Source organism: Corvus moneduloides, chromosome 4 (assembly GCF_009650955.1).
Source record: "Corvus moneduloides isolate bCorMon1 chromosome 4, bCorMon1.pri, whole genome shotgun sequence".
Lineage (NCBI taxonomy): Eukaryota > Metazoa > Chordata > Aves > Passeriformes > Corvidae > Corvus > Corvus moneduloides.
In genome coordinates this window covers 28778885-28793679 of record NC_045479.1, presented here as the reverse complement: position 1 = coordinate 28793679, position 14795 = coordinate 28778885, and the positions used below count along the sequence as shown (strand labels likewise).

The following is a 14795-nucleotide window of genomic DNA, read 5'->3' as shown; positions in this document are numbered from 1 at the left end:
GAAGTGTGGTATATGTCCCTGTTAATGTGGGTCATGACAGGTTTCTCACAGTTCCAAGAATGGGAATCTTTCTTACATGATGCTGTTGCTGTTTGTGAAAATGATCTAATTCCTGCACACCGACCATCTTCTTGCACTAGGCTTGCAAGTTTTGGTAAAACCAACAGCTGAATCATGCAGTAGGTGTTTTGCTTTTCCTTTTCAGGGTTTGTAATGTCACTGCTGCCAGTGAACTATAATCTGCCTGCATTAAATGCTGTAAAACATCTCTATTGCCCTCCACTGTCACCTTTCCATCAGCTGCAATAGCAAAACCAGGAGGCATTTATGCACCAGAGTCATAACATGGGTTCAGCAGAAAGAAATAGAAGGAATTTATGTAGGCAAAAATGTCCGTTCTAAATGTGTCTGTGAGCTAAAAATATCTCCCCTCAAACAGGGCAAGCAAGTTCTCTCTGAAAGCATCCTAAGTCAAATCATTGGCTTGAAAAAGTGAGGAGCACATTGAGAGAGATCCCTAGGAATCCTAGCAACAAGCCTGTCACCTAAGATATCTGCTTGATGCAATTACACAGGTGTGGGTTGAGTGCTTCTCTGCAATATCTATTCAGAGGTGAGCTTGCTAATTCTGGATGTTTATTCTCAGTTAAGTACATATCCTCCTTAGGTATAACATCTGTGCATAATTTCCTTATCTGTAAATAAGGGATGTTAAAATACCTTTCAAGGTTTGCGGCAAGTTTTTCCTCTGGTGCTTTCTTCTCAGTTGCTCAGAATTTTGACAACAGACTTGCCTGAAATTTTAGTTCTTGATCAAGATTATTCTTATTTGTTTAATAGCATCAATGTTATTGTTCAGGTAAAATCTTTGTCCCTTTGTACTTGCACATTGCTGAACATTGATAAATCAAAGGTTTTGTTGTTGAAAAGGCTGTATTTCTGTTAGTTTTCTATACAGAACCAATTACTTTGGGGCTTTTAGTATGACGATGAACACAACAAAGTTGTAGACCATAGTATTGCAAATATTGGAGGCGCACAAAAATTTGAAATTATTTGAGTCTGTTCTGTCATATGAATGATAATAAACAAAAGCAACATCTTCTCTTCCCTCTTCTCTCCATCACCAAAGCAGACTAATGTTAGACTCCCCAACCTCCTTACAACTAGGAAGTCAAACAGAAGCTTATTTTGTGACTCAGCTCTGTGTTATTTAGGCTACAGAAGCAAGATTGCTGCTTCATTTTAGTGACAAAGCAAAATAAAGCCCAGCTTTAGAAATGCAAGTGGACAAAACCCTATGTGAATGAAACACTAGGGCTGAACTATCAACACCTAAAAATAAACCACATCCTATAACATAGAAATGATTTTCAATCAGCTTTTCAATATATTCCATTTTCATACAGAGCAATGGGAGATGTATCTCTAGTAGGCCTTGCTGGGAAAAGAAAAAATGAATCCAAGACTGAGAACTTCAATTGGAAGAAGAATGTGAAAGGCTTTTTTTCCCCCCACAAAATCTCTGGTTTTGCAGGACTTTTGAGGTAAATAAAAGCTTTATATAGCAATGTTATGAAATAGTTTGAATATTCTAGAAACCTGAAAATGTAAAATGAAGATATAGTAGAGTGTGATTTGCAGCTGAAATTTAAAGTAAATTTATTATGTTTATTCTAGTGGTTATTAAGAAGCAGCAACAGAATAGGTTCATACTGAGAGGATGAATGTATTGAATTAATGTATGAATCTTAGGAGATTAGTGGATATCATTATACAATTGGTTGCAATTTTTCATTTCCTAGTGGTCTTTAACAACAGATTTTTTCAAACTATTCTTTATAATTTTATGATAATAGCAGAAAATTACTATTTAATTTTTAATTTTCCTATTTTTGTTTTCCACTCCAATCTATTTTCACTTTTCTAATAAAAAGAAAGAAAAGAAAAGAGTGACCTACAAAGGAAAAATTGTGACTTTTTGCTTATTAACAATGGCAAATTTTTTTTTTTTTTGTTAACAGTTGTAATGCAAATAAGGTTTCATTTAGTCAGTTCTCTCTTTTGTCATTGACCAGAAAGACGAAAGGAACCTTTCCTTTATGTTTCTGAAATGAATGTGTATTCAAACCAGGAATGGTATTCAAAGTGTGTTCTTCTGTAGTGTTTCTTTCTATGTGTGTTTAAGTAAAATTCAAGAAGAAAATGTGCTTTGTCTTTAAAGCCTACTAGGTTTTGTTTTGCATCTAGTAATCTTAGTATAAAGTGGATGCTCAGTCTTTTATTAAGGTTTTGTATCCAAGTATAGTCGTGAGGACAGTTTTGCCTATGTAATATGTCTGCTGGATTTTACTGTCTGTGCATGGGCAAGGCAGTGGTGAGGGTCAGGCTTGATTCTAGGTTAAGGGGTGAGTGTTGGGTGACTGTGGGTTGGGTGCTGGATTTCATTTTCTTCCCTCTAAGCTCCAGGCTGGCTCTTGTACTTCTTGTCAAATGCTGCACAGCACTGACAGTTTTGTCAACAGCTTTTATGTTCTAGAGGCTTTTGCTCTTTGTTATTGATACTTCTCAAGACAGACTTTGAGCTATTTTTGAGTAGTATCAAAATGTTTGTACTGTTCTTCAGATGTTCATTTGTCAAAAATACACTGTCTGTCAAAAGCCTCTTTAGGATCCTGGTTTCTTCCATTTTCATTGCTTGCCCAGCCTGGTGCCGATTGGAAGTGCGTGAGGTTTTGGCATTAGATGGGCTGCTATGCAAGAGAACACAAATTTCAGTCACATCCTGTTTGTCACCCGCAGTCCACTGCAGACAGCACACCTGACATTATCCGAGTTCTCAGGGAAGAGTTACAGGCCAAAGCTGTAAAGGAAGCTATAAAAGAAGCAAACGACACCTGCTTGTTGCAAGAGTCTTTCAAGTACCCAATCCCTCAATGACTCTGTATGTGATAACATTACAGCAGCCTGAAGATAAACTTGCTTTCGAAGCTTGGAAGAGATTTTGTTGTCAACAGCTCCTGGACAGGGAAAAAGCAGCCGAGGGGAAGTCTGTTGGCCACTTTAAATGTAATTACCTCATTCTGTTCCTGTGGAGGCTGGATAGAAAGTTTTTGAAGACTGTTAAAGAACACAGGTACCAATTCAGCTCCTTTAAGTGTCCACCGTTTCCAGAGTTGCCATCTGTCGAGCTCCAGGTGAGTGTTAGTGACCTTGGGCTACAGGATGTAGCAGGTGGTGGTCACGTTTATTGAGGAAGGCTTTTAGTACTGAAAATGAGACCAGAGATGTAGACAGCCCAGTTTAACTTAATTTGTTAATTTGTGACAAACTCATCAAGAGTACATGGAGTCCAGTGGCTTTTTATTACACAGAAGTGGATAATGAATAAGGCCAGAGAGATGCACTTTTACAAAGGTCTTACAGAAATCTACTCAACTTCTAATTGTTTTCCAATTTATGACGCTTTCATTGACAGATCTTCAGCTGGCAAGGAAAATGTGCAGGATTTTCAAATGTGTTTTCATGACTCAGCTGAAGTAATCCAACTTAATCCAACCTGCCGCTGAGGCAGTGCATTGGTCGTGTTCCTATCCTGTTGTCTGGTCTCATATTCTGAATGAGCATTTAGCTTGTCTGATATAGCTTGCTGTTTGAGGGAGTTAAACTTGTGAGGATGGCAGTGGTGATGCTAGTTTGGTTTTGTTTGGGCTTTTTAAAAACTGCTTAGTTTGCCATGCCATGAACAGATAAATGTGCTGTTGGTGAGTGCACAGCTCACCATGGCCATCTGTGGTCTTCAGACTTGCTTGGCTGAATGGTGAAGCTGCATGCATAGGTACCTTTGTGTCAGGGAAGGGAGGTGTAAGGTGTGAAATCAACACCACTGGTTTCTCAGGATGAAAAGCAAAATTCAGCTGTAATGATTGTTGCACAAGGGTCGATCATGATCTTTTTTCTTTGCTGGAGCAAAGGATTCTATGTATGTGATACCGTGAGCTAGAGAAAGTATAAAACTAGAAATTAAGAAAGTAAATGCTAAATCAATCACAGAGGATTTTTTTCACATATTGCAGATGTTTTGTTTTTAACTTATCTTGTTTTTCTCTATCTTTCATTGTTGACTTGCTGATTTTTAACAGTTTTCTTTTTCATCTAGCCAGCATTATCATCTTGCTATCCTAATGTTCTGTTTCGCGGTTCATAATTATCAATCTGTTCCTTCATTGCCTGTCTTTCCTCCTTGGGATGCTAATTGACTTTTAATGATCTATTTCTGCATTGTTTTTTCCTATGTGGTCTACTTTTACTTTTCAGCTCCTTACTTTCACATGCATCTGGTCATGTCTTAATCTGAATTCTAGTCTCTACCATCCCTTTTTACTGAGGTAAACACCCTTCTCTTTTACAAGAAGAATTCATGACTGGTAGGTTCATTCTTTTCATTCTTTTAAAATCTTTGGCTAAAGTGTATTGGTGAGGTTTGGTGGGGTTTTTTTTGTTTGTTTTCGTGCTTGTTTGTTTATTTTGGGGTGTTTTTTTTTGGGGGGGGGAGGGGAGGTGTTTTGCTTTTTTTTTTTTTTTTTGTTTTATTCAGGACTCCAGCGGATTTCTTGACTGACAAAACACCAATGGAGCCTTATAGCAAAATCTGCCCCCATCTTTCAGGCAGCAGTTGCAGGATGGTAGAGGTGTGTACCCAAGCATTAGTGCTGCCTGAAAACTATCCTCATCCAGGGTTTCAGTGGAAATCTTTAAGGCAAAGCAAGCAAAAAGTCTCCAACACTTTCTTCAGTCACCTCAGCAAATTAAACTTACAAGTTGGTTTTTTTATCAGGGAGATTTCCACCAGTGAGAATTTGCTGGATTAGATGTGGGCAAAGCTGGTTGTTACTTAGTTGTTTTCAATGTTTCCTGTGGGTTTTTCTGCGGTCTCCGTAACAGTCAAGATGAGGACTGAACTCCTGGTTGTGGAAGGGGCCCTCGGGGATGGCAGCACTTGGAGACTTCCCACTCCTCTGGAGCTGGGACTCTGACCAGCCTGTGCTGGAGGGGCTGGTAGGGTGTGGGCACAATGAGAAGGCTGTGTGGTACCTCAGTGGGGGACACTGGGTTCCACTTAGCATCCTACAGCATGAAATCACAAGACAATTCTGTTACAGATCTTGCAAATGATAGTGGCAGCAAGTTAATTTTCATCTGAACAATTCTGGGTTTTTTTTCCCAAGCCATTTTAGAGTAGCTTTCTAAAAATTACCTCTTTCATCTTGATCCACTGATTCTAGTGTTAGATCCTAAGCAAGTATTCATAGTTCTCATTGTAAAAAATAACAAAAATCCTGTGTTTTTTTCATAGTCAGAGAACATAATTTTCAAATAGTCTTTATGCTACAGCAAGTTCAGCAATGGGCCTTGATTTCTACCTTTCCACTGATAGATATTCATCTTTTCCAGTGGTATGTAGTTTTCCTTTTTGTTGTAAGGTGGTCTTTGGTATATTAAATCCATCTACTGCTACTTCTGCATCTTGGACCAAAGGGATTTTGTCAAGATGAGGGAATACAAATTAATCTGGCGGGTTTTAATCTAGGAGACGTTTCCCTGTCAATGCTCAAGCCCACCCCCCCCCCCCCCAAAAAAAAAAAAAAAAAAGACAATGTCATGACTAAGGTAGCTATGAATAAGCCAGTTAAGGATGCACCATCACATCAGGACAATTAATTTTAATGTCTGTAATTTATCAGTGTGTATATGCATCAAGATATTTGTATACAGAACAAAACTGTGACGTGTTAGATGTAAGTTTGTATAGAAACAGTTTTTAGCAGTAAATTTTCCTCCTAAATTTCTCTCTTGAGAAGGTGCTTTAAAATTAATTTCTCCCTTGAATGGGGACAGACTTGTTAAAAAATTTTGTGAGAAGGTAGTTTTGTGTGTTTTAGTAGAAGCATAACATGTGCTGAGTAAAACTGGAGGAAAGTCAGAGTAACTTGTTATTTTAGCATGAGGCTTTGGGTAAGGTGCAGGATATCCTGCTATGCTGAAACTCTGTAATCTAGTGGAGTAGAAGGCTGATAATAATTCAGAGACTTCCTTTTTGTTTGTTTTGGATTGCATAGAGTTCACTTGGAGCTTCCATTAGCCCTTCACTGTTTTGTGAGCACCATGATCAAAATAACAATGACATTTGCAGGATAAGTGCTTCACTTAGAATGTTCAAAGAAGCAGTGTTTTCACATGTCAGCAGTCTACTTAAGCACCCTACCTGAATGACTGAATAGCTGAGCAAAATGCAATCGCACGAGCATTGTCACAGTGATCATGCTGTAACACTACCAAACTCTTGTATCCCTGTTACCTTTCAGACATCGTCATTACTCAGTAGGAGCAGGCTGTGGGAACTGTGTGAGACCTGTGATAATCTGATCAATTGCATTTTAATGTTTGCCAGATCATTTTGTTAACTCTGAAACTCTAATTCAGATTTTCTTTCATTATTGCATTTTATCTTATACCTTTATTCACTAATAAATGGTTGAAAAGGAGAAAATTATCAGTATGAAGCTGAGAGTGCCATCCTTACAGTGACGTTAATAAGAAAATCAAAATCCTCTGGAGGTAGTTCTAAGCTTAGTGATATATTTAAAGCTTAACATTTTGACAGCTGTCAAGGACTATCTGATCAAAGAAAGTGCATTTGATAAAATTGAATGGTTTGGGAGTCACTTTAGTAGTAATTAATCCTTCTAGCTTAAGCATTTCCTAAACCCAATAAATCCATTTGACTGCTTTAACAACAGTCCTGTTATCAGCTTATTGGGGAAGTTCAGATAAGTGTGGCTGTTTTGCATGTGTACTCTGAACAACTTATCTTTAGAGACATTGTTATTAAATGGGAGAAAAATTAGAATTTACTTGCTTGAAAAGGAGGTCTTCTGTATTGTTTCTTCTCTCGGCACTACATTTCCTTTTCAAGTTGGCTGGAACAGTTTGAAGGGTAAATGCTGAGGGCAAGACTAGTTCACTTGCAGTTTATATAAGCAAAATGGTGCAAGCTTTTCTGTAAAACTGTAGTGATGGTATTTATATAAATACAAAACATTATATGTTCAATAAAATTTTGAAGAGTTGTCTAGGTAAGTCAACAAGAAAGTAATTTTCTTCCACTCCAGTTAATTTGTTCACAGGGAACATAAATTCTGAATAAACAAGCAAATCTAATCTCTATGACTTAAAACACAATAATCAGTTTTCAATATAGAAGTGTGTAGGAATCTAGAGTTCTGAAAATAACATCACATATATCATCTTAGATTTAAGACTCAGTCTGAGAAGTCAAGTCTCTAAGTCTCATGTCTCCTATCCAGACTGAAGTAGATAGAGGGGAATGCAAGGAAGGTTTTCAAAATGTTCAGGCTAAGTGTTGACAGTCTCTTAAATTCACACAATTTCTTGAATGGGGGGAAATACTTGAATTCAGTCTGACCCATTTGCTTCTTACTTTTAAATGGGTTTGTTTTCATGTTGTTTAATAAAATAGAAAAACCTGCTTCAGAACAAAACCTTATATTCTTATGGTTTAGATAAAGCATATTGCTAGAAACATGACCTGTTTACCTCTTCCATGACTCTAAAGAAATTAGTCTGGTATTAATTACTTATCTAGAAGCCGTATCTCATTTCATAAGGTTTTTTTCTGTAGATGGTTCAGACCCATATACTTCGTTTGAGAGAGGGCAAAATTAAGTATAATACATATGCCATGTATTTCCACAGGGCCTTGGCCTTTATCAATTGAGGTAATGTGCCTGTCATGCTACTTAAGTAGTATTAAGTGAAAAGAATGTGTTATATCCAATCTAAAAGATACTGTTTCAGAGTATTTAATTGTAATTATGCTACAGCAACTCTGATCTGTTTCAGTACTTGAAGCAAGCCCAAACTACTGCAAAATTTTATCACTGTTCATAGTTTCCTTAAGAAACAAAACACGTGTTTTACAGTGGTCTTTGGCATATTTAGAGGTTTAAGATATGGTATGCGTGAAGGTTTTAACAATAAATGAATTGACAAGAGAGGAGAAAGGCAGTAGTTCCTGGGGTAAGATGTTCGATTTAACACTTTAATAAGTAACCTCTGTCTGACAGATGTGATACTTTAGAAGAGTGTGACAAGTACAAAGTCTGTCTTTGATAAAATTTATACATTTTCTAATTTCCAATAACCATACTTGTCAGAGGAAACAGGAATTCAGGTTTACTGTGAGGACAGCTGAATAATCATGTGACTTTAACATGAAATTTGCAATATTAGTTTTAGAAAGGCCTTCTCTGACTAGTGAAGCAGGTGTGCTGGGAGTTTTTCCTATTTTTATCCCCCCGAAAAATTGTTTATAACAACGTCTTTTTTTTAAGCCAATATAAAAAGAGGAACATATCTCCATTGCAGCAAACAAGAAAAAAAACCCCAACAACCAAACCCTTCAAAATGATCTCTCTTTCCATGTATGTCCCTTACACTGTTTAGGTTAAGAGTGATTGGGTGTTGAATTTTAATTTCAGGATAATTATCAACTGTGCTAAAGTCCTTGTTTAGGGCTTTTTTTCCTAATTGTTGGCTAACTGACGTCCCCATCACTCAGTCTGATATACACAAGCACATCCTTGTTTGAACACAGAACTTTGCAGGTCCAAAATGGCGAAGTTTCTCCAGCATAGAGGAAATTGCAGAATAAAGAGACAACACAGTAATGTTAAATCACTTGCAAAGAAGCTTGTATTTAGTAGTGTAAGTCTGTTTGAGGTATCTTGTAAATCTAGTGGTTGATTTGAACATTGTATCTGAAACTATTTGATTTTCCTCATGAGTTTGAAGGTGCTTGAGTTTTTCTGAGTATGAAATATGCATGTGGGCTTTTTTAAGAGGGTATTTGTTTGAAAACTTATCATCACTGACAGTAATTCAATGATTGCTCACTACAGGATTCTAGAAGCAGTAAAATAACAATTAGAGGTTGAATGTTCTCTAAGGTACTTCAGATGGAGTTTTATTGCAGGTGGTAGATAAGGAAAAAGCCATCTTTGACATTCAAAAAGTAGTAAAATTTTTCTTTGACTTGCAGTGGAATTTGATCTATTTTATAACCCATGACAATGCATTAAGGTGAAAATCTGTTTCCTACATGAAACTGCCTTTACAGACTGGAATCTTCAGGTTGCCTTGAAATTTATTCATGTGATTAACCCTATTAGGGACTACAAAAATATGAGTTTAAAGATTTGTTTGTTTTGAGAATTGACAACAGGATTACCCCTTCGTGTGTCCTAATTTAATCTTTTTTTTCTGGTAGCAAAAGAAGTTCACTGAAACTTCTGTGTTAACGTTTGTCCGTATTTAAAATGACTCTTACATGACTGATCAATAGCTTACCTCTTGAATCCATGTTTTTAGACATGTATAATTATTACTCTGTGGTATCAAGTATGCAATCAAGTTAAAGTTGCTAAAAGTCATTGCAGTGAACAGTGTGTGCACACCCTGCTAACATGCAGCAGATCTGGAGTACTCTGTCTGACTGAATTGCCTTTGCACTACAAACCTGAGTAAGTGTAGACTACTCTTCAGGAGTATTCAGCATGGCTTCACCAAGGGGAGATGATGCTTGATCAGTGTGATGGCCTTCTATGATGGGATGGCAGGATGGATCAATGAGGGGAGAGTGGTGGAGTCTACCTTGACTTCAGCAAACTTTTGACATTGTCTCCCAAAGCATCCTTTCAGGTAAGCTCAGGAAATGTGGGTTGGATGAACGGACAGTGAGGTGGATCAAGAGCTAGGTGAATGGCAGAGCTTAGAGAGTCATGATCAGCAGAGTAGAATCCAGTTGGAGGCCTGTAGCCAGCAGCATTCCCCAGAGATCAACACTGGGTCCAGTCTTATTCAACTTGTTTGTCAATGACCTGGAAAAAGGGATAGAATGTACCCTTGCAAGTTTGCTGATGGTATGAAACTGGGGCAGTGGCTCATACACCTGAAGGCTGTGCTGCCATTCATTGATAGGCTGGAGAACTGGGAAGAGAGAAACCTAAAGAGGTTAAAAAAGAGCAAGTGCGGGGTCCTGCACCTGGGGAGGAATAACCCCAAGTACCAGCACAGGTTGGGGTCTGACCTACTAGAGAGCAGCTCTGCAAGAAGGGATCTGGGAGTCCTGGTGGATGACAAACTGACCATGAGCAAGCAGTGCCCTTGGAGCCAGGGGTGCCAGTGGTGTCCTGGGGTGCACTGGGAAGAGTGTGGCCAGCAGGTCACAGGATATTATCCTTTCTCTCTTCTGCACCCTAGTGAGGCCACAGCTGGAGTACTGTGCTCAATTCTGGTCTCCCCAGTTAAAGACAAACAAGGAGTTCCTGGAGAGGGTCCAGTGGATTAGGGCTGATCAGGGGTCAGGATCATCTCTTTAATGAGGAATGACTGTGGGAGCTGGGCCTGCTTAGTGAAGACTGAGAGGGGATCTCATCAATACATGTAAATATCTCAAAGGATGGTGCCAGACTTTCTTCAGAGGTGCCCAGAAACCAGGTAATGAGTAACTGCCATAAACTAAAACATAAGAAATTCCACCTGAACATGAGGAAGTACATCTTTAAGTTGAGAACACTGGAACAGGCCTCCCAGGAAGGTTGTCAAGTCTCCCTGTCTGGAGACATTCCAAACCCACCTGGATCCTGTGTAACCTGCTCTAGGTGATCATGCCTTAGCAGAGAGGTTGGACTAGATGATCTACAGAGGTCCCTTCCAGCTCTGTTCTGTGATTCGGTGAAGTGCCTGTAAAAGCTTATAATGGCTCACCTATCTGGTGATAACGCATTCAGGTGTTCTCCTTGGCAGTGTTTCTTAACTCTAAGTCCTACTAGATTTCAATTAGAGTTTAGGTCCTTTACATCTGGATAATTTTTTTATCAAAATAGAAGTTTGACCTTTATATCATTGAAACACTGTTGAAATTGAAGGAACGCTAGTTATCATACAAAACATGGGTTTTTTTATGTTGGCTTAATGAACAATACATGTCAGGGAACTCAGAAAAGATCCCAATACCACTATGTGCCAAATGGCACATTTGTGTGCACCAATTAACACTTGCTTTGCCCTTCATTCCTGTTGGAAAAAGTAATTTTCATATAAGAGTATTCTGTGCCTTTTTTGTCCTGAGCTTCTGCTTGTACAATGAAATGTAGGACTCTGCTAGGTTTCATTCCACTGGGGATCTTTGGGCCCTTCAGAGACAGTAGAGAACAAGAAAAAAATGTTTGAAGTTTGAAAGGCCTGGGGAACTTTAGCACCCAGAGTGCTGTTGATTGAGGGACAATTTCTTGGAATGGTATTGGTCTGATAGACAAATGTGTAATTGGTCTGGCAGTGCTCCAGTACTAATGATCTATTACTGTCTAGGGGAAGTTTCAAAATGCTTAATCAGTAGGGCCAGAAATACTGAGTCATAAGAACAATAATCTATATTTAATGCCCTAGAAATTGGTGGAATGTCCAAAAAGGCTTATTATAGTTTGAATCTGATGCTTCTGTTCCTTCTATGACCTCTGTGGGGCTCCCAGAACATGCAGAAGCATCACTGAAATAAAGTTCAGGGCAAATTTTGCCTTTTGACAGACTACCCAAGCAACCGTGCAGATTTTGCTCTGCAAGAACTTGCCATTAAAAATGCATTTAGTAGGCTGAGACATATGGAAGCTATAACACATCTGGTCCCCAAAGCCAAATTGTGTATGAAGCACTATTGGTCTTTTTTCGTTCCTAAATGTTCTCTACTCTGATGGTAGATTAAATGGTTTGTAATGTTTCCCAGTATGTTGATGTTCATGTAAATCAACACATAATCTATCAGCATTGTATCATTTTGCCTAGTGATATTTCTCACTATTGATTTTGGATAGCATTGTGTGCAGAATACTGGAGGAGTGATTACCTTAGTTACACCATTCTTGTATTTTTAAAACATGAAGTCATTCTGATGCATTTTTATTTCTGGTTTAAAAACTCCATTGCCCAAAACAACAGCTGACAGTCGTCTTAATGAAGAATTAGGACTGAGGATATGAGCACTTGCACAAGCGTAAAAGATACTTGATGATGTATTATAATGTTACCCAAGCAAAGCATTCCTAAGAAGTAAAAGGGAATCATAATGTAAAAGATAAATGTAAAAGACGGTGAAGAGAATACGCAGACTTGATATACGGTTGTACACTTCCTCTCGCCTGAGGCAACCTACTGTGTAACACTGAGTAATTGTACTACTTCTGTTCTCAGAAAAGATTATATTAATAATCATCTTAAATTTCAAAACCGTATTTCTACCTCTCAGATAACTATGGAAAGCAGTTTTGAGGCTGCTCGGCACAGCAGTGGCACGTTATAGAATCTTAGAATGGTTTGAGTTTGAAGAGAGTTCCAACAATCATCTAGTTCCAACCCCCTCGCCATGGGCAGGGACACCTTCCACTAGACCAGGTTGCTCCAAACCCCATCCAGCTTGGCCTTGAAAGCTTTCAGGTTGTGGCATCCACAACTTCTCTGGGCAGCCTGTGCCTGTGCCTCACCACTCTTGTAGTAAAGAACTGCTTTCTAATATCTAATCTAAACCTGTTTTCTTTCAGTTTTAGACCATTTCCCCTTGTCCTATCACTGCATGTTCACCCTGTACAAGAGAACATGTGCAGATCTCGCCTGAACTAGCAGTAATCACTTGGTTCCAGGCCTAAAAGGCAGTGTAGCTACAGCAGGAAGATGGAGCACATGAGGTTTTTTTTTCTTCACATCAGGCATTCTGAGGGCTTCAGATGCAGGGAGGTAAAGTGTTATAAGCCCCCGTGACACTGACAGATTTTGACCTTGTTAAATACTACTATTTCCCTACAGGGCCTGCTTAAGAGCAGAGGTAGTACGTTAGGATCTGAGCTTGTCGTGAGTCTAGGATCTTATTGACAACATGGCTTTTTATCTCTGAAAGAGGACTGATTTAATTCACTTGTTAATTAAATCAAGGTTAATTAATTTAATGAAAAGACTGTACTTGGATGTTGTAACATGTTCTGGCAGGATCAGATTGATGTTGCTGCTCCCTGATGTCCGTTCCCACTGTTGACTGGCTTTATTGACAGACGTGTGGTGTAGTCAGTGCAGTGACCAAATTAAGGGACTGATCCATCTGAAAACCAACCCAGTGAAATGAAACAAAGTGTTTCTTACACCCAACAAGACCAGCTCCCCAGTCTTGTGTGTCCTCATGGAAAGCTAAGAAATTGTGAGAGGATGGGAAAAGCAGCAGGTGGAAATTTTATGAGGAAGAATTTTGTAGTAAGAGACCACAGCTATAGATGGCAGGGACTACAGAGCTTTTTTTCCTAGCTCTTCCACTCGAGAGTTGAGTGTCTTTGAATTTATAACATTCCTGTTGTCCGTAATTCTTTCAAAAAACTACCAAAATCTGAAGGAAGTAAATTTTATATTGGAAAACGTTAGGTCAGAGGAGTGCAAATGTTTCAATTTTACACAGGCTTTGCCAGAGCATGTGTTTTGCTACAGTAGATGGTGAGCTACGAGGACTATGGTGTTCCTTGACTTTGCTCAGAGCCTGGAAGTCATAGAGTCATAGGATGGTTTGGGTTGGAAGGAACCTTAAAGATCATCAGCACTTGGTCTTAATTACAGCCTCCTGAAGATTCTGCAGCACCCTGTAATTCTGCAAGCAGCCTAAGAAGCCTTGGAATATCAGGTTTAGCAAGAGGCCTTCAGAAATTCTGGGCAGTTCCTCTTTCTCATCATGGAGAACAAGTTATATTCATGGGAATTAAGGCAGTGTGGTTGTCTTGGCAGTCAGAGTGAGTTTTTTCTTAAATCAGATGTTTCTAATATTCAACTGACTAGAGAAGGTATGTTTTTCAATATATTTGATTTCTAGTAACAGAAACTCTGTTTTCATCATCCTGTTCTTGTGGTTTTACTCAAGAGCTGCGTCTGGTTTAAGTACGTTTTTGGTTTGTTTATGTTCATTCATTTGCTTCCAGCAGTCCTACCTGGAAAATGTCATGTAAAGATCAGTTCTTTAAGAGTGTGTTTGAGTAATCTACTTTCTTTATCCTGTGAGTTACAGACCTTTCAGGTCATCACTGGAGTCCTTCCTTTCCTTTAGCTGACGTTGAAATGCCTTAGTCTCTGTATAATACATGTTCAACATATATGTACTTTTTTTCTCTCAGAAGGTAATTTTTAGGTTTTTTGATATTCCACTACCTACACTGGGCGGGGGGGGGTGGTGTTAAAATGATTTCATATTGTACATCGGTAACAGCAACCATATTTGACAGACCACATTTTGACAGAGAATATCTTCTATATGCAATATAAAAATAAATTTAACAACATTTTTTTTCTTCTCTCTAATCTAGTGCATCTCCAGACTTGATTCAGTAAACTGCATAAGAAAGGAGGGATGTCAATAGTCTTTGGCTGTGTCTGTATGGAGATCTTGTGTAGACCTAGAGGTGAGCCTCTATATGCTGACTCTGGGGCAGGGCAATAAGGTGAAGGTAATGGACCAAGGACCTGATCTCCTGATAGAATATGTACTGTGTGTCGTGTAGCCACAATGTCCAGTGCTTGTTTCTTAGCTATGGCATCCCAGCTGAGAAGTAGCACTTAATCGTGAAGTTTCTGTATTAGGACAAGGTAAACCAAGCCCTAACCACACTTGGGCTCTTAGGCAGGCTGTCTGTCCG

General features: G+C 38.7%; 1 long non-coding RNA gene across 1 annotated transcript; it reads left to right on the top strand.

Moving 5' to 3' along the window:
- Positions 1-444: 444 nt before the first annotated feature.
- Positions 445-14594, top strand: LOC116443385. The gene is made up of 4 exons (XR_004239856.1): positions 445-613; positions 1410-1547; positions 2803-3197; positions 14466-14594. It is a non-coding gene; the product is annotated as an uncharacterized LOC116443385 (long non-coding RNA).
- Positions 14595-14795: the final 201 nt, after the last annotated feature.